The sequence below is a fragment of the Camelus dromedarius genome, chromosome 9 (genome assembly GCF_036321535.1).
Source record: "Camelus dromedarius isolate mCamDro1 chromosome 9, mCamDro1.pat, whole genome shotgun sequence".
NCBI lineage: Eukaryota > Metazoa > Chordata > Mammalia > Artiodactyla > Camelidae > Camelus > Camelus dromedarius.
Window position 1 is genome coordinate 20425717 of NC_087444.1, and position 19199 is coordinate 20444915.

At 43.6% G+C, this 19199-nt stretch overlaps 1 long non-coding RNA gene across 1 annotated transcript in view; it reads right to left on the minus strand.

Moving 5' to 3' along the window:
- LOC116154798 (uncharacterized) overlaps positions 1-14273 on the minus strand; it is a 34627-nt gene extending 20354 nt beyond the window's left edge. The window contains exon 1 of the long non-coding RNA XR_010382247.1: positions 14182-14273. This is a non-coding gene — a long non-coding RNA (uncharacterized LOC116154798). The remainder of the gene's footprint in view (positions 1-14181) is intronic.
- Positions 14274-19199: the final 4926 nt, after the last annotated feature.

Here is a 19199-nt window from a genome sequence, read left to right on the forward strand (position 1 = left end):
CTGTAACTGGACTTGGCGTTTTTCATGGGGCTTTCAAGGCATACTATCCCCATTTGACTTCCCACATGCTCTCTGAGGAATGTTCTGCTGGTGAAAATTGAGGCTTAGAGAGGCTGTGTTGCTCAGGATTTAAACTCAGGTTTGTCTGACTCTGGAACTGCTACCTTAAACCAGTAGGCTGGTGAAGACAGATACACTTCATTTCAAGAGCCAAGTGCAGTTAACTGGGGAGGCTTCCTGGGGGCACCATTTTGAGGAGTCCAAGGCTACATCTAGGTTCTAGACAAAAGTGCATGATTGATTAGCAATGTCTGTCACAGGCATAGGTTGGGGAGTGGGTGGCAGGATTCTGCTATCCCTGGGACCAAGTGATATTGCAAAATTATAATATTAGTCTCCTTATCCAAGACTCTTTCTTCCTCAACATACTGCTTCTGAAATCAGTATTTCTACAGTTCCTGATTCAACAATGAGAAGCCTTATGGGAAGATTGCCAAGCACAGCTAGGCTGGAGGCCAAGCACTGCGAGAAAGAAACTGAATGCACATTTGGCAATTCTAGAATATTCCATCCATCACACAGGGCTTACATCACCTGCATGTAGGAAGGGCACAAATATGTTAATGACAGGGGACAGATAATCCAAAATTATTTATGTCTAACTTTGAATGGGTTACATGACCTCTGGGCACAGACTTACTTGGTTCTGTTACCCTCTGGGTCCACTGAGAGCACAGAAACATCCCGGAAATGCTCTGTGCAATGGTGGGACTGGAGAAGCATCTGCTGCCGATCATCACAAAGCAGAGAGCCCATGTGCACAGGATGGCACACGGGCTGTGTAGAGAAGGTCTGGCCACCCTTAGCTGGGACTCCCAGGAGTTAACTCAGTGAACCCACAAAGGCTTATTGAGTCACGAGCTAAGGCTGTAAAATGCCTTGCATCACACAGGCCTTGCACAGGCACACTGACGGGCATTTCCATTTTCCCCCGCTGCCTGGACATGTTCTGCACGGTGCTAATAACATCGAGCTGAGACACGGACACTGTGTTCAAGGGCACGATGCCCCGGGTGGAGAGACCAGACTGACCCACCCCTTGCAAAGGCATGTACAGTTGGCCCGCATCCCTCCCCACCTTCGTCTCCCTTCCCTCTGTCCGAAGCAGCCTATCTTGATGCCCATCTTGGAAGTCCCCTGACGTGTGCTGTTCATTCCTCGAGGCCTTTGCTGACTCTCCTAGGCTCCCTGGCAAACAGCTCTTTATGGCTTTCAATCCTGTCTGTGAGTCGCTGCAGCGCTGAGGCCTTGGACAAGTTCTTTAACTGCTCTATGCCTCTGTTTCTTCCTCTTAAAGTGGGGATAATAATAGTTTCACCTCCAGGATTGTTGTAAAAATGAGTGAGTTAATACACATCAAACCCTTAGAAGCGTGCTCAGCGCAGAAGCAGCACCAGGCAAGAGGTGCTAATTGTTCTTACTCATCCCGCAGGACTCAACCTGAACATTATCTCCACCATGAAGCATTGCAGGAATACCACATACAAAGTCAAAAGACAAAAGATTGCCCAGAAAAGCCATTTGCAACACATGTGACAGTTTACAAGGAACAAGCCCAAATTTGTAGGAAGACAACAGTTCAGTGGGATAACACCCAATGGACAGGAACATTCTGTTCACAGGGGGGAAAAAAAGTGTCAATAAGCAGGAAAAGATGCCCAATTTCACTGATTCTTAGGGAAGTTAAGCAGCAGCGAGAGGACATTCTTGGCCTATCAGATTGGCACCGTGTTTAAAGTGTGGTGATACTCCATGTCGGCAAGGAGGGGAAACTAACCATCTGCACTTGCTCTTGGAGGCAGTGTAGTTCTCTGCAGCCATTTCAGCGGGCATTTTGGAAATATTTATCCAAACTAAAAATGGGCATTCCCTTTAGTCCAATTCTCCTGCTGGCGCTATTGATACCCTCCCCAAAGAACAATAATATATGTCACTCCTGTATGCTAGGTTTCACCACAGTGCCTGGCAGGCATAGATGCTCACCAGATACTTGTTGAATGAACACACAAAACAAAACGTTCACTGCAGCGATGTTTGTAATAGAAACTGGAGGCAACCTGAATGTCCAGCAACAGGGAGGCTTTAAATAAATGACTGGAGAAGTCTGCAGCTGTTAAAATCAGTGTCTTACACCTGTACCTTCTGACCCAAGAAGATTTCTAATGTGGAAAATGAAGAAAACACTGAAAAACATCAAAGTTTGGGACAAGAAGCACTATACATGATCATGGGTGTAAATAAGAAAGAATATACATATGTAAACATTCAAGTATATGAATTTTTTTTCCTGGAAGGATGCCTTGGAAGCTGTTTATAATTAATTTCTTTGTGGGGAAGAACCAGGGATAGGGAGGTAGGCAGACAGGGAGAATTTTAGATTCATTTTACGGGATTCTTTTGAAATATTTCCTCCCTCCCTCTTTCCCCCTCCCCTCCCCTCCCTTTCCCTTCCCTCCCCTTCCCTTCCCTTCCCTTTGCTATACACATATACTGATTTTATTTTAACGTATAACTGATCATGCATTTTGTCTTTTAGTTCCTGCCCAGGATCTCCAAGATCTGCCCTGCCTGCCTCTCAGTCTCCTCAGACTGTCCTCCCAGGCCTTTGCTCCTGCCACGTGCCCTCCTCACTCCTTCCCTTCCCATGGTCTCCGCTCCCCCTCCTCGCCCCCTCCGTTCTTTAAGGTATCACCCGCATGCCCCATTCCCAGGCTAGGCTGGTGCCCCACAGTACCCTGCTCACATAGCTGTCCCTGCACCTCTCCATTGTCTTGTTTGGAAGAGGACAGGTGTAAAATACCCTTAGGACAGGATACACTTCCCTCATTCACAGTCTCAGCTCTCCGCACTGTGCATCTGACATCAAAAGCTCTCAGTACACATTGGATAGGTGGATACTGAGGGAAAATACCTTGTCTGGAAAATTATGAAGAAATTCTTAAGTCCTTTGATGACTGACACTAGAATTCTCACATAAAGAGAATACAGCTACTGGCAGAGCTGGATATTTAACTGAGGAGAGCTGCAACTTGTCAGAAATAATTGATTCCAGCACCAAAATCAGAATGAGCAGCATCTTTCTGAGGCTCCCTTGCTGCTCTCATGCGGTCTTGGCTTCTGGCCACAGCTGCAGCCGGGGCAGCCTGAGGGACGTAGCAAAGCCTTAGAAGAGAGAGTCTCAGACGTTAATTCCCCCGTGGACTGAGCACTTGCTGTGTGCCTGGCCCTGAGCCAGCAGGGCTCTCAAAGCCAGCAGGGCTGGGTCCTCACCCTTAAGGGGCAGGGAAAGAGGAAGTTGGGGAAGGAAACTAAATTCAGATGGAAGTGGAGGAAAAAAAAACAACCGTCCATCATAGAGCCCAGAGCCTCCAGGTCTCCAGATCAAGACCTTGCTGTACCTAGTGATAAAACCCCTGTCGGGGGGAATGCCCAGGGAGAGCTGGCGAGGGTCAGAAGATGCCACAAGAACTAGAAAATGCTGCTGCAAAGAATCCCTGGGTACCAGGGAAGATGATCACCAGAGGGAGCAGATAGAGTCAAAAGTTTTAAGGCCAAAGATGCAAAGACAATACCGTCAGTGAAAGTTTCCTGGCTGCCCTGAAAGTGATTTTCTGGCCACTTCATGGGGCTTAGTTCTTTCACGAAGGGAAAGCACATGGATTAGACAAGTCAGGTTAAGGTCCTCGGTCATTTGTACTTGGAAGCAGGTGCTGTAGGAGGTGGCTGGACCAAGAGGGGCTAGGTGGGATGAGCTGCAGACCTACCTCTCCACTTTCTGGCTATTTCCCGTCCTAGCCCAGCCCTCTCCCCTCTGCTCTGCCCTTGACCTCTAAAGGACAAAGGTCACTGTGGCTTCAGCACCAGCAGCCTGAGTGCTTTCAATAATATGGCCCGGGAACTTGTGTGAAACACGCATAACAGTGTGAACACATGCGCTGTAGGGATTCAAATGGGCTGGTACCCAATCCCTGCTGTCAATAACCTGCTGCCTGACCTTGAGCAGGTAACCACTCGCTCTCTGTGGCTTAACCAGGTATACATACCTGAGATCCCTTCCTCATGAAAGTTCTCTATCAAACTTTCAGCTTCACATATTTTCTTAGACTCTGAACTTCTAGGAGCACTTGAGGTTACACAGAGAGAATGAAGTTTTGCTGAAAGGAGGCAATTCAGCAAATACACCTTTCATCTCTCACCAGGGATTTCATAAGCAATCATTGAAGCATTTCACCCACAGTTTCTAACTTAATTGCATGACGTTTATTGAAGGCTTATATGTCAAGCAATTGGATTAATATTTTGGAACAACCACTGTAAATAATACCGAGAGTGATATGCTGAACACTATTACGTATGTTCCATTTCTAACTCTCGGCTCTGGGAGGGTAGGTACAATCATCTCCATTTATAGAGGGCAAAGCAGGCTCTGAGAAATTAAGAAAGCTGGCCCAGGGCACACAGCATGTAAAGGCCTGAGCCAAGATAAAAACCCCTGGTGGTCTGACTTCAGAACCCGAACGCTTTACTAAGATTTACGGACTCACCTGGAAATAATTATAGGTGGCTTCGAAAGAATGGATAATTATTTCATGACCTGTTATAACAAATCTGCTGCTGGTCTAAGCAGTGCTTTCTCTTCCCTCACCAAGTTTCTCTCCCAACCAAGCTGGACCTTCCCCACCGGCCGCCCCTAACTCAGCTTGCTCACCTGATCTCTGCTACACCACCTCCTGATGATAGATGGATGGTGGACCCACCTCGCAGGCCTGTTTACCTAAACTCCTTAAACTAGATTCAGTTTCTGTGTGGAAATTGTCGTGAGCAGCTCTCGACAGGAAGGGAAATGGAGCCCCTTCATCATACTGCTCAGAACATGGTCGCCACATCCTACTGAGCTTAAGAGACCTTGCTAGAAGTCCTCAGTGATATTTGGTTTGTGGTGGTTATTTAAACTCAAGGTCTGTTGAACTAGTTGACCAGACAAAGACATAGATGACAATTTAACTTTCTAGAGGTTGTAGGTGCCAGGAACGAGGGAGCCCCTGCTCTATGGCTGAGGGCTGCACCTCAGGGTGGAAGGAGAGTCTTCAGCCTTTTTGGGTGGCTCTGGGGGCCCGCCGGTCCCTGCAGAAATCTTGGAAGCCAATAGAGTAACTTCTGGCGCCAAGCGGCATGGACCGAAAGAGGTAGGTCTGGTCTAGCTTTGTGGGTTCACAAAGTGCTGATCTGAGGCCCCAAAACAGTGTTCTGCTCCCAGACGTGGAACAGAGGAAAGGAGCTTAGCTGTGGTAAGCCTGAGGCAGTCACAGACAGCACATCAGATTTCAGCACAGACTCAGAATGCAAAGCAGCTGTCAAGAGAAAATCATAGAGTTGAAGATTAGGTAGATGTGAGGGGCCAACCTTGCAGACTGCTGGGAGAGGACAGCCGTCTGGGTAAGTGGCCCCCTAGGGCGTCCCCAGGAGTGAGGTGGGGGGGATGTCTCCTGAGATTTCCCCACCTGTTAAAGAATTCTAGAATTACCACTGCTCAAAGGACTTCAGACAGCTTCCAGGTCATGCGTGAGGGAGCTGAGACCTAGGGAAAGGAGGTGACTTGCACAGGGTCTCACAAATATTTAATGACTGAGTGAACTCTTTTCTCTGTTGGTGTCACAGGGGTGCAGAGACCTTAGTTTAGAGGTATGGGGGATATGGGCATGGTCTTGAATCCTGGTCCCACCACCTACAAGTGGTATGGTGTTGGCAGATTACTGGGCTTCCGTTCATTTCATGTGGCTCATTTGTAAAACAGCAATAACACTAGACCTTTAAGACCAAGTCACACACAGCACAGAGAGCACAGAGCCTGGCTCACGTCGCTGCTGAATGCATGTTACCTAGTTATTAATAACTTGGAGGAGTCTTTGGTGAGAAAGGTTCAGCTGTGACCAGTTTAAACACTGCGAAACAGGGAGTCGGCAGTCAGAAGGTTTTTCTACCACACGTGAGCTCTCTGCAGAAGGAGAAAGGGCAAGTTTATCAATGATTGTTAGACAGCTCAGCATTTCAACTTGTAGAAAGCTGTTAGTCAGTCATGGTGCACGTGATGATATTTAAGGTTGTGTGTGAATAAACAAGATTTAATTGGCTATAGACTTTCAGATGTTTCTCCAAGGGTGAAAAATTATGATCCACCCATATTTTCTCACATATCCCCCTGATGATCAATCGCACACAACTGGCTTGATCAAGGCTGAGCAGCCTAGAGTGATGGGGACTCACAGGAGAGACCTGGTCGCAGAGGGACTAACCTTGGCCCTGTTCACCAGCTGCTGGTCAAGTCCCCGAAGTGGAAAGTGTTTTCTCATCCAGTGCAAGTGTGGCCCCTTTGTGCTGTGGGTACTATTGTTATTTACTTCTGGCAGGATCTCTTAATGTGTCCTAGGTGTTTTGGCAGAAGTCTCCAAGCCCTCCAAATCCCCCAGGTTAAGCCAGAAACAAAATAATCACAGGCAGGTGCAAATCCACACTAGCAGGAGGCTGAGTCAGAAACACGTTGTAACTCAGGACTGAAAATGCCCATGTCGATAGCCTCCTGGATTCTGAGATTTTGTAAATTACCCCATATGCCTGCTTGCAACGTATTGGTACATCGGTTTTCTTCACTCGTGTTGGGAGAAACATGGCAACTTCCAGAACTCTTTGAGGCCATGTGGGCAAGTGTATGTGAGAATGGCAGCTGGAGATTTACCCACTCCCTCATTCACATGAGTGAAGCCCTGACCCATCACCCTCAAATCACAGCTCTCATTACGAACTGCTCATCTCTACCACGTAGAATTCAATTGTCAGTATCTCTAGGGTCTGAGAATCTGCTGTTTGTTCCAAAGAATTGAGGTTTCATAAAAAAGAAAATGAAGAAATACAATCCATATTTTCATTTCTTCATGTTTTTATCTTATATGTCAGGATCCAGGACACTGTGATCCACTGTCCTGGGAATCAGTTGCCCTCTCTCTGCAGAGACAAACACTAAAAGTTTTCTGTCTCTGTAACATTTCCTCCTGGGCCATGTCCCTCTCACCTTCAACCATGCATATCAACTCTCAACTGGTAACGAGGCTGCCACCTGCCACCAAGCACATTCCTAAATAGCCACAAATATTCTGTGTCCCACTGGTAACTCAAACATGCTTCTGTATCCTTCCAGAAAGCACAATATATGCCCCCAGATGCTCCCGTAAACATCTATAGACCAATTCCAAATCTTATGAGGAAGAATCCTTAGTGAGTAGGAGAGCTCGAGGGACGACAGGAGTGGGAGGAGCTGTGAGGGAGGAAGTCTGGAGTAGTTCCGGTCCACACTCGGACAGGAACTCATCATCCACCTCATCTTCCTTCTGTGACCCTTTCCAGCCCCACACGGGCCACACTCTTCTCTCAAGTAGTCAGACACTGAGATATCTTATGCTCAGCACTCCAGGTGACCTAGCCCCAGACAGGTGACAGCAGGCCCCCCAGGGCCCCATTAATTGAAAAATAAACAAGTCCTCACTTTCCTGCAATGCAGTATCCTAGTAGACGATATTTTTCCAGGTGAAGAAAGACAAGAAAGTCACTATGCTGTGCACTGGAAACTAACACAACATTGTAAATCAATGGTACTTCAATTAAGGGAAAAAAAAAAAAAGACAAGAAACAAGGCTGACAAGGACTGGCTCCTTCCCTCTGATGCTATTCGCTGTTAGTCACCCACTGAACTGGCACAAGTAGGCTTCCCCAAGGAGGTGGCTTTCTTTCAGGAGCCCCCTATGCCACCCTAGAGGGCTTGGTTGATGACAGTGTAAGGAATTGCAAAGTTTCACTGAGGCCTCGTACAGTGCGGTGTATAAAAGCCTCAGGAAATGGGCTGAGCCTTTCTGCCCGTACCACCAGGCCTGGGACTTCAGGGCTGGCCTCCTCAGCTTGCAGGGCTCGGAGTCTCTCCAGGTTGCCCTGCTATGAGGCATAGCCACACCGTGAAACTGAAGGTTTGCTCTGCTTAGCTTGACCCAAGCCCCACCCTGTCCCGGCCTCGGTCCAGGCACCGGCCTCATTTTAGCCAAAATGGTGGGAGCCACATCTCAGCCTCTGCCCTGGCACCCACACTGCATCCTGGAGCTCTTCTGCTTCTGAGCGCCCATCTCTCCCTCTTTGGCTTGGCCACCTCTCTCTTCCATGCTCACCTCCAGCTCCGCTCCCAGGTCACCTGGCCAATTCTCTGCCCCTTGAAGCACTGACTTTCCATGCTTCCGTTTCCTCCAGGAACCCTTCCTCTTCCCTGAGGCTTTCCTGGCCAGGTGAGAGGGGAGGTGGTGTTTACCCTGCTCCACTCGGCTAATCTTTTAGACTCCACCAAGCCAAACCAATTAAAGAAAAAAAAAAGGTGGTAGAGTAGGGAAGGACACAACCAAATCTCTAGGAGGGGAGAGGGCGCATCTTTCCACCTTTCTCTCCCACTCAAGCAGAGCTACAGGGGGACTGGGCCCGAGAACTTAGCAAACCGTGGGAGGGCAGGAACCAGATGCTCAAGGAGCTGGGGTACCCTCGCTTGAAATCCACATGGTTATGCCCACACCCACTTATTCAGCTGCTAAGTGAGAGGTCATTACGAAGGCAGGCTTTCTTTTTGCCTGATTCCTGTTCCAGTCAATCCCAACCTCCATTTTCTTATTTCCTTCTCCTTACTTTTAACTCATACTACTTTATTACTTTTTTATTACTCACATAAACCACCAGAGTCCTTTCTAGAACCAGACAGGTCCTAATCACATCTCCCATAGTCTCTTTATTATATGCCCATCCATGCAAATCAACACAAATGTCCCCCTCAGACAACTAAGAACACACACAAACAAGCAGCTAGAGACCCATGTGAGTGACACACAGAGATAAGTGCAAAAAGAGGTGTGTGTCCACAAAAAATCTGAAACATTCACTTAGGGGAGCCCAGAGATTAACATATTGACCTACACAGGTCCATTCAGAACACTGGGTGAGAGGGTTCCTGGCTATGCTCTCCAGGGAAAAGGGTGACTGAGCGCAGAGGTGAGGTCTGAGCAGGAAAGGGAGGGAGAGAAGGGAGTGAGAGGGAGCTAGTGGGTGTGAGATATACTGCATAGTCACCTGAAAGGCGTAGGGGTATGCTGCTTGATTGATATTAGTCTGATCTTGAGGTGTCTGTCCCGATTAGTTTGTCTATCTTAGGCTGTAAACCTCCAGAGAACAGGACTGAGCCCACATCTAGTGCTGCCTGTGCTCCATAAGGCACGAAGGACTCATTGCTGGTAGTGATGAGGGTGGGCAACTCAGCACTCGTCGGTTTGTTGACTGACTAAGTGACCTATCTCTCAGACCTGAGTGTCTTTACAGCCCTGATGGATTGTGGAAGAATACTGTAAAATACACTTTCTCTGGGCTATACCAAAACAGAATTTTCACCTGGTGGAAATAGTTTTGTTGCCATCCTACTGAAAATCAGATGTGCTTACATGAGCTACTAACAGTAGAATTCTTCAGCCTTAGAATTGCTGTGATGAGATTCCCAGGATTTAAAGATGCCATGATCTGACATATCTTTTTATTGACTGTTTGCATGCCTGCCTCCCTCAAGAGCAGAAAGAGCCTGAGCATTATTCACTATTGCATTTCCAGAGCTTAGAACCATCCTAGAACACCATGGATGCTCTAGAAATGCTGATCTGAGGGAATCAATGAGCGGGCGCCTAAAGAGTGGAGTTCGACCCCACCTCCACCCCCAGAACCCCCTTCACACCCGCTCAGGGACACCCCAGGAGTTGCCAACCTTCTAATTAACCAAAAATGCAGAACTTCCTACCCCTGGCTCACACAGGCATTTGAGTTTGCAACTTCTAAGGTGAGGACTATTATAATTCCAATTTATGGATGATAAAACTGAGGCCCAGAAATGTTACAAATGTTATCTGGGTCACATTGCCAGGAAGAAGTAGTGACAACACTGCTCTTCCAGACCCGAAACCCATGTTCTTAACCACCGAGTTAATCCTTACGCTCTGACTAGCTTCGTTCCCATGGCTTAATCACCCAAGTGCTCTGGTTGGAGTTTCCTTGTCCATAAAATGGAAATGATAAGACCTACTTAAAATAATGGTGAGACTTGGATGATGTATATGAAACAATAAGCAGAGGAATTGTAGCTATTCTTTCTAAGGGATTTACCCTTAAAATGTGAAGGAAAGAGGCCCATGGAGAATTTTCCTCTCTAAACCAACTTAGGTAAGAAGTTATATTCATACAGAGCCTCCCCCTTGCACTACTTAAAATAGTGATCAATTCACCTACTTGTCCTTTTACTCATTCAGCAAATACATCTCAAGGGTCCTCCATGTGCCTGTTGGTACCAGAGGACAGGAAAATCCAGTAGGAAAGTGGGCTTAGACTGACAGCTTTTCTCTTACTTCTACCAGCTGAGTGAATTCGGGCAAGACACTTAATTGCTTGGCCCCCAGTTTTCTCATCTATAAAGTGGGATGATAACACCTCACCCACACAGCTGGGAGGTTTAAATAAGATTTATAGACAAAAAAGGACCAGCTCCAGTCTCTGATACAGTGCACACATCTACAAGATTATAGCTACTATTTCCATCATTGGTCTGCTAAGGGCGGGAGTGGGAGAGGTCCAGCCCAGTTTAACAGTAGCCACAGCCATTGTTTCAAACAGATTAGCATATCGTTTTCTGGGAGGGAAGAGATATTTCATCACTGTTATTGTTTAAATTTGCCGATTACATGGTGGTAATATAAAAGCAAACTGACTGTTAGTTCATTTTATTATTTTAAGTTCCCTACAGACAATGCATTCCTTACTGCCTCTACATGGACAGACTGCTCCCATTACCAGCCTTTGGCAAGCAAACGAATTGTACACTTGTGCCAAAGTATTCAGGTGATAATTAGAATTAATTGTCTTTGTTATAAACCACATTTATTGTAACCCCCTCTAGAGTCTGTGTCTGAAATCAGTAAGCTTTGTTAGCAGCAATCATCTTAGTTAATCCAATGAAGGATTTAAAGATTTTTCCCCTTTTAAAAAAAAAAAAAGCTTATGGTAGTGTAATATATGTAAAGAAAAGCATATATTATACAGCTTGCTAAATTTTCAAAAGCAGAGCACACTCATGTAATCAGCATCCAGATTAACAGAGCACTGTCAGTACCCAGAAGCTCCTTCTTGTTTGCTTCCAGTAACCACCCCCTTTTGCCCGTTTTTATAAATAGGACTCATATAGTAAGTAATGATTTGTGTCTCGTTTCTTTCATTGAACATTATGTTTATGAGATCCAGCCACATTTTTGTGTGTGGTTGCAGATGGTTCATTCTCACTTTTGTATAGAATTCCATTGTGTGACTAGACTGCAGTGTATTTATCCATTCAACTATGAATGGATATTTGCATTGCCTCCAGTTTACAGTTATTATCAATACTGCAACTATGAGTACTCTAGTCTATGTCTCTTGGTGACTATACGTACACGTTTCTGTTGGCATATTCCTGGGAGTGGAATTGCTGGGTCTTGGAGAATGCATGTGTTCAGCTGTATTAAATACTGCTGAACAGATTTCCAAAGTGGTTTTTCAAAGACATGCTGAGAAATGCATCATCACTTCTAAACATGAAGCGAAGTAATAGGCTCCTATAAAAAGGCAAGAAATGGATGTTTCTGGTTAAATGAATCATGCAGCAGAGAACCTTCCAACATTTAAAGTAGTCACTCTAGGAACTTGCCTGGACGAGCACCAGGCTTGGTTTCTCAGACTCTCCAGATTAAATTCTCAAAGACCTTTCCTACAAGATGTTCTAGGCCATCTCCAGTGATTGCTGAAAAGGCAAAGAGAGAATCAAAGAAAGCAAGGAAAGAAGGGAGCATTCGAAGGATGGAAAGAAAGCAAGTCAAGTTCTAGAGAAAAGTCATGGAACTCAGAGCCAACAATTGGAAAGAAATCTGTAAATCACAAAAATGGAATGATCAGCCAAGCTCTTCCTTCTCTTCTTTAGAACAATTCTTTCAACACCAAACTCCTCGAAGAACCATCCTGAGAAGGGCAGTCCGAACATCTTTAGGCAGGATCAGCCCTTCCTATCTTCTTACCTTCCTCAGCCCTGCCTCCAGAGCCTCCTCTGTCTCCTTGTTGAGGGTTTCACTTCATTGCAAAGACACGCCTGTCTCTCCTGAGCGTCAGATCTGCGTGGACCACACAGGTTGGCTTCCCTAGACTGCACCTGAAACTCAATACTTCTACCCACTCCTTCAATTATATATAAACTGAATCACTTTGCTGTACACCTGAAACTAATACATTGTAAGTCAGCTATACTTTAATAAAAAAAGAATTCTATATTCGTCAAATTGTGCAGCCATCACCACAATCAGATGTAGAACATTCTCATCACTCCAGAAAGAAACCCAGCATCCATCAGCAGCCACTCCCCATTTCTTTTCAACTTCCTTAGCCTGAGACAGCTAACAGTCTACTTTCTGCCTCCATAGATTTACCTGTTCTGGACATTTCATATAAGTAGAACCGTACAATTTGTGGCCCTTTTGACTGCCTTCTTTCACTTAGCATCATATTTTCAAGGTTGATCTATGTTGCACCATCTGTCAGTACTTCATTCCTTTTTATTACTGATTAAACTCCCATTGTATGAATATGCCACATTTTATTTATTCATCCATCAGTTGATCAACATTTGGATTGTTTCCACTCTTTAACCATTATGAATAAAGCTGCTATGAACACTCATGTACAGATTTTTGTATGGACACATGTTTCCCTTTCTCTTGGATGTATACCTAGGAGTGGAATTGCTGGATCATATAGTAACTATGTTTAACCTTTTGAAGAGCTGCCAGATTGTTTTCCAAAGCGACAGCACCATTTTGCATTCCCCTCAGCAGTAGACAAGCTTCAATTTCTCCATTTCCTCTATAACGCTTCTTATTATCCGTCTTTTTCATTATAGCCAACCTAGTGGGTGCCAAGTAATACATCATCGTGATTTTGCTTTTCATTCCCCTGATGACTAATGACACCAAGCACCTTTTCATGTGCTTTGCTGATCATTTATATATCTCCTTAAGAGAAATGTCTATTCAGATCCTTTGGCCATTTTTATTTTTTTATTTTTTTTTCTCTTATATATATATTCCTGCTATTTATTTTTTTGAAGGATCCTTAGTTTATTAATTTTTAACTTATGTTTTAATAATAATACTAATTTTCACAGCTCATCATCCTTACAGCCAACTATTTTTTTTTCCATTTCTTAATTATAACAATTATATCATGGTTTTGGGATTTTTAACATTTATTCATTTATTTATTTAGGGGTCAACAAAGTTTATTCTAGGAAGAGCAACTCATTGAGAGAGAAAACTGTTTTAAAATTTACAGGCATGTACTGTTTATGGTTTCTAAGAAAAATTTAGAGCTTTAGCTTTTTAAACAGTTTCAGTATAATGGTAAGTATATAACAGAAGTCTGGATATCGTACAAAGAACACAGGAAAGAAGGACTAATTCTTTCCAGAGGATTCAGAGGGGGCTACGGGTAACATTTGAGCTGACTCTTGAAAGATGAATGAGGTTGAAGAGACCTTTGTGTGTCTGATCCAACCCTGCATCCAGCCTCTGAGTCCCTCTGCAGCATCCCGTCTCATGGAATACAGCCTCTGCCTGAAGCCCTTGAACCTGGAGGCAGGCATCTGGAGGTTGGCTTGAACTGGAGGTAGGGGAAAGAAGAGGAGAGAGATGCGACAGAGGGAGTCACTCAGCAGAGTCACTTGGCCTGTGTTTATGGAGCCAAAGGAAGACACGATGGAAGGGAAGTAACCACCAGGGTCTGTGGGCTGCGGTCTCACAGAATAAAAGAAAGACCCTGGACTTGGGAATCAGTCAAAGCTGGATTCCACTCTCAAATAGACAACTATTAATCTGTGTGACCTTAGACAACCGTTTAATCTCTTTGAGCCTCTGTTTTGTCAAATGTAAATATTAATTAATCCCTGTATTTTAGAGTTGTGGGGATCAAGTGAGAGAGAGTATGGAAAAGTACCTGGCACAGAGGAGGCTGCTGATCACTGTCCGAGCCTCTTCCTTTCAGTTTGCCCAGGCCAGCCTTGCTACCCTCTTCCCTTGGGTGAGAAATTTGACCTTGATTACTCATTGTCTGAGCCCAGTTAGAATGCCTAGGTTTATTAACTTCTTACTATGTGCCTGACCTTGTGTTGACATTGTCTCTCTTCATCCTAACAACAACCTAGGAGGTTGGAAATCTCTATCTTACAGATGCAGAAACTGAGGCTCAGAGACATTAAGCAATATCATTTGCTCAAGGTCTCATGGCAATAAGTGGTCAAACTGGAACTTAAATCCAGACAAGGCTGACATTAAAATCTCTGCTCTGCACTGTGTTGCTTCTCGGAAGACGGTTGGAGATCACCCTGTTGGGTAATCACGCCTTTAATCCACGCCTGCCAACTTTCAACCAAAGCTCAAGAATGCTGTGCTTTAATAACGCCTATAAACAGCAAAATAAACAAAAACAAAAAAGCAAAACAGTAAGCTAGACAAGCAAAAATTCCTTAAAAAGAAGGTAATCTAAATAAACACTTGTAATAATAGCAGCAATCTCTTGGGCACTGGAGAATGTCATCATGGTTCCCAGACAGCCGAAGGCGACAGCTGTAATAAGACCTGAGATCCTCCCTTAGGGTTGTGATTAAAGTCGCCTGGGATGGTGGTAACATCTCCCCTCACAGTCCGCACACCCTGACATTATGCATGAAGATCCCCAACACAAAGACTAATATTTGTGTGGTGCTTACAGTTGAGTAAACATTCTCATTTACAGGATGTCTGCTGACACTTGCAGCCCTGGGAGATGTAGAGGGCCAGCGTCATTTGTGTTCTCAGAATAGGAACCTGAGGCTCAGACAAGCAAGGTGACTTGCCCAAGGTCAACGAGCTAGTAAGAGACAGAATTGTAATTTAAACTCCATCTTCTGACCCTACCTCCACGGGTGTCCCCAGTCCAAATTAGGAAATTGAGGCTCTTTCAAAGCAAACTTCTAGAATACTGGGAACTGTGTAAATTTTGGCACAAGGCTGGAGGATGGATTGGAAGGAAGTGGAAGATAGTTTTCATGATAAAAGCAGAAATATAGCATTTCTTGAAATAACTGCTCTATTGAGATATAAGTCATATACCATCAAATTCATCCTTTTAAAATGAACAATTCAGCAGTCTGTAGTATGTTCACAAAGATTTTCAACCATCACTACTAATTCCAGAACATTTCATCACCCTAGAAAGAGATCCCCGGCCATTGTAGTCACTGCCCATTCCAGGTCCTTTCAACCCCTAAAGCCCATTTATCTTCTCTGTTTCTTTGAATTTACCCTATTGTATGTTTCATACAGATACAGTCGTTCAATATGTGGCCTCTTGTGTCTGATCTCTTTCACCTACATCGTAATGTTTTCAGGTTTCATTCACAGTGTAATATGTATCGTACTTCATTCTTTTCATGGGCAAATAATATTCCATTTTATGAATGTACTGCATTTTACTTATCCACAAATCAGTTAGCAGATGTTTGAGCAGTTTCCACCTTTTGGCTATTATGAATAGTGCTGCTGTGAACATTTGGACACAAGCTTTGTGTGGGTGGCTATACATCATTTCCCTTGGTATATACCTAGATATGGAATTACTGGGTTATATGGTAAATCTATGTGTGACTTTTGAGAAACTGCCAGAATAGGGCAGTTCTTTATTCTATTTGTTCCTTTATTGTTTACTCTACTATTCTATTTATACTATTTCCAAACTGGCTGCATCTTTTTATATTCCCAGCAGTGTAGGAAGTGTTCCACTTTCTCCACCTCCTCCCAATACTTGCTATTATCTGTTTTATTATTATTGTTGTTGTTGTTATTATTATTATTATTAACGTTACTATTATTACCATCCTAGTGAATGAAGTGGCATCTCATTGTGGTTTTGATTTGCATTTGCCTGATGAATAATGATATTGAGCATCTTTTCTTGTGCTTATTAGACATTTGTACCTTCTTTGGAAAAATGTCTGTTCGCATTCTTTGCCCACTTAATTCGATTGCCTTTTTATTACTGAATTATATATTCTAGATATAACTCCCTTATCAGATATATGATTTGCAAAAATTTTCTCTTTCAGTGGATCATCACTTCACTTTCTTAATACTATCCTTTTAAGTAATGAAGTTTTAAAACTTTGATAAAGTCCAATTTAGCCATTTTTTTCTTTTGTTGCTTATACTTTTAATTTTATATCCAAAAACAGATGCCTTATCCAAGATTGTGAAGATTACACGTACATTTTCTTTCAAAAGCCCATGATCCATATTGAGTTAATTGTTGTATATGGTGTGAGGTCAGTAGCCAACATCATGCTTTTGCATGTAAATATCTCATTGTGCCAGCACCATTAGCTGAAGACTGTTCTTTCCCGCATTGAATCGGCTTGGCAACCATGTCAAAAATCAATTCACTGTAAATGTAAGGCTCTCAATTCTATTCCACTGATCGACATGTCTGACCTTATTCCAGTACCACACTGCCTTGGTTACTGAAGCTTTGTAGTAAGTTTTGAAATTGGGAAGCGAGAATCTCCCAGCTTTGTTTTTCTCTTTCGAGATCACTTTGGATATTCTGGGTCCCTTGCATTTCTATATAAAGTTTAGTATCAGCTTGTCTTTTTCTAGGGGAAAAAAGCACTTAGGATTTTGAATGGGATTGCATTTAATCTGTAGATCATTTTTGGAAGTTTTGCCACTCTAACAATATTAAGTATTCCAGTCCATGAGCCGTGAATGCCTTTCCATTTATTAGGTCTTCAATAATTGCTTTCAATGATTTTTATAGTTTTCAGTGTATAAGTCTTTCATTACTTTTGTTAAATGTAGTCCTAAGTATTTTTTTTTTTTTTGATGCTATTGTAAATGGAATTGCTTTTTTGGTAATATTGTGATTTATAATATGAAACACGTATTTGGTCTTCATCCTCATTCCTGGCACACAGCTCTCCAAACCCTTGTAATTTCCTAAGAGAGTAGAACAATAGGGGCATCTTTAGTTATAATATTTGGGTTTTGCCCTCCGTTCCCGAAATGGCTTCAGAGAGATAAGGGTGAAATGGATATCTTTATTACTGAAGAGTAACTTCTTGTCTCACACAGGAAAGAATTCAAGAGCCAGCCACAGTAAAGTGCAAGCAAGTTTATTTAGAGAGACACCCATTTCATAGGCAGAATGTGGTCTGTCTCAGAAGGGAGAGTGGCCCCAGGGTGCCAGGGTGGATATTTTTATGGGCTGGGTAATTTCAGATGCTAACAAGTAGAAGAATTATTCCAAATGTTTTGAGGAAGGGGGCGGAGATTTCTAGGAATTGGGCCCCCACTCACTTTTGGCCATTTATGGTCAGTCTGGGAACTGTCATGGCACTGGTAGGTGTGTCATTTAGCATGCTAATGTATTACAATGAGCCTATAATGAGGCTCAAGGTCTATTGGAAGTCGAATCGTCTGCCATCTTGGGCCTAGTTGGTTCTAACCAGTTTATGTTGTATCCTCAAAGGCTATGTCATTCTTTTAACAGCTGTGTCCTGCCCCCTTCCCTCCTGTCTCATCTTGTTATTCATAACAAGCCCCTTTCAACCATACCTGAGTTTATATTAATGAGGGGACTTTTGGAAAGCCCTTTGGTGGGGCCTGGTTGTGTGGAGAACCAACCATGAATAGAGGGCTACAACTGTCAGTCCTACCTCCCACCCTCTAGATGGGGAAGAGGGACTGGAGGTTGAATCAGTCAGCAATGTCCAGTGATTTAACCAATGATGCCTATGCCATGAAGCCTCCATAAAATTCCCAAAAGTGTGGTTAGAGAGCTTCCAAGTTGGTGAACATGCAAAGGTGCTGGGAGAGTGGCAAGCTCACGGCTGGTATGGAAGCTCCACACCCCTACCCACATACCTTGCCCTGTGCATTTCTTCCACCTGGCTGTTCCTAAGTTGTGTTCTTTTATAATAAGTGGGTAATCTAGTAAGTAAAGTGTTTCCCTGGGTTCTGTGAGCCACCCTAACAAATTAATCTAACCCAAGGAGGAGGTTTTGGTAACCTGTGATCTATAGCCAGTTGGGCAGAAGCACAAGTAACCACCTGGACATGCAATTGGCATCTGAAATATGGGGGGTCAGGGCCATACTGTTGGAATGAACCCTTAACCTGTGGAATCTGATACTATCTCCAGGTAGGTAGTGTCAGAATTGAGTTAAATTGTAGGTCACCCAGCTGGTGTCACAGATCTGTTTGGTGTGGGGAAGCCCCACACTCACATTTGGTGACCAGAAGTATCAGATAGTGTGGTAGTAGTATGAGAGGAAAGGCGACACACTGGAGTGTGTTCTTAATTCAATTTTTGGACAGTTCACTACTCATGTATAGAAACACAATTGATTTTGTATCTTATATCCTGCAACCCTGCTGAACTCATTTATTAGAGCTAATAATTTTTACTAGATTGGATTCTTTAGGGTTTTTTATATACAAGATCATGTCATCTGCAAAAAAGAAAAAGATATTTTTACTTCTTTCTTTCCTATCTGAAAACCTTCTATTTCTTTTTCTTGCTTAATTTCTTGACTAGAACCTCCACTACAATTTTGAAAAGCAGTGGCAAGAGCTTTTACCTTGTTTCTGATCTTAGAGGAAAGCTTTCATTATTTCACCATTAAATATGATGTTTGCTGTGGGTTTTCTATAGAAGACCTTCAGTAGATTGAAGACATCCCCTTCTATTCCTAGTTTGTTGAGTATTTTTTATCATGAAAGTACATTAGGTTTTGTCAAATGTTTCTTCTGCATCTCTTGAGGGAATTCTGTAGTTTTTGTCCTGTATTCTATTGGTATGATGTATTACATGTATTGATTTTCATCTGTTAAACCATTTTTGTATTCTTGGGATAAATCCTACTTGATCATGTGCGTGATACTTTTCACGTTGCTAGTTCAGTTTGCTAGTGCTTTGTTGAG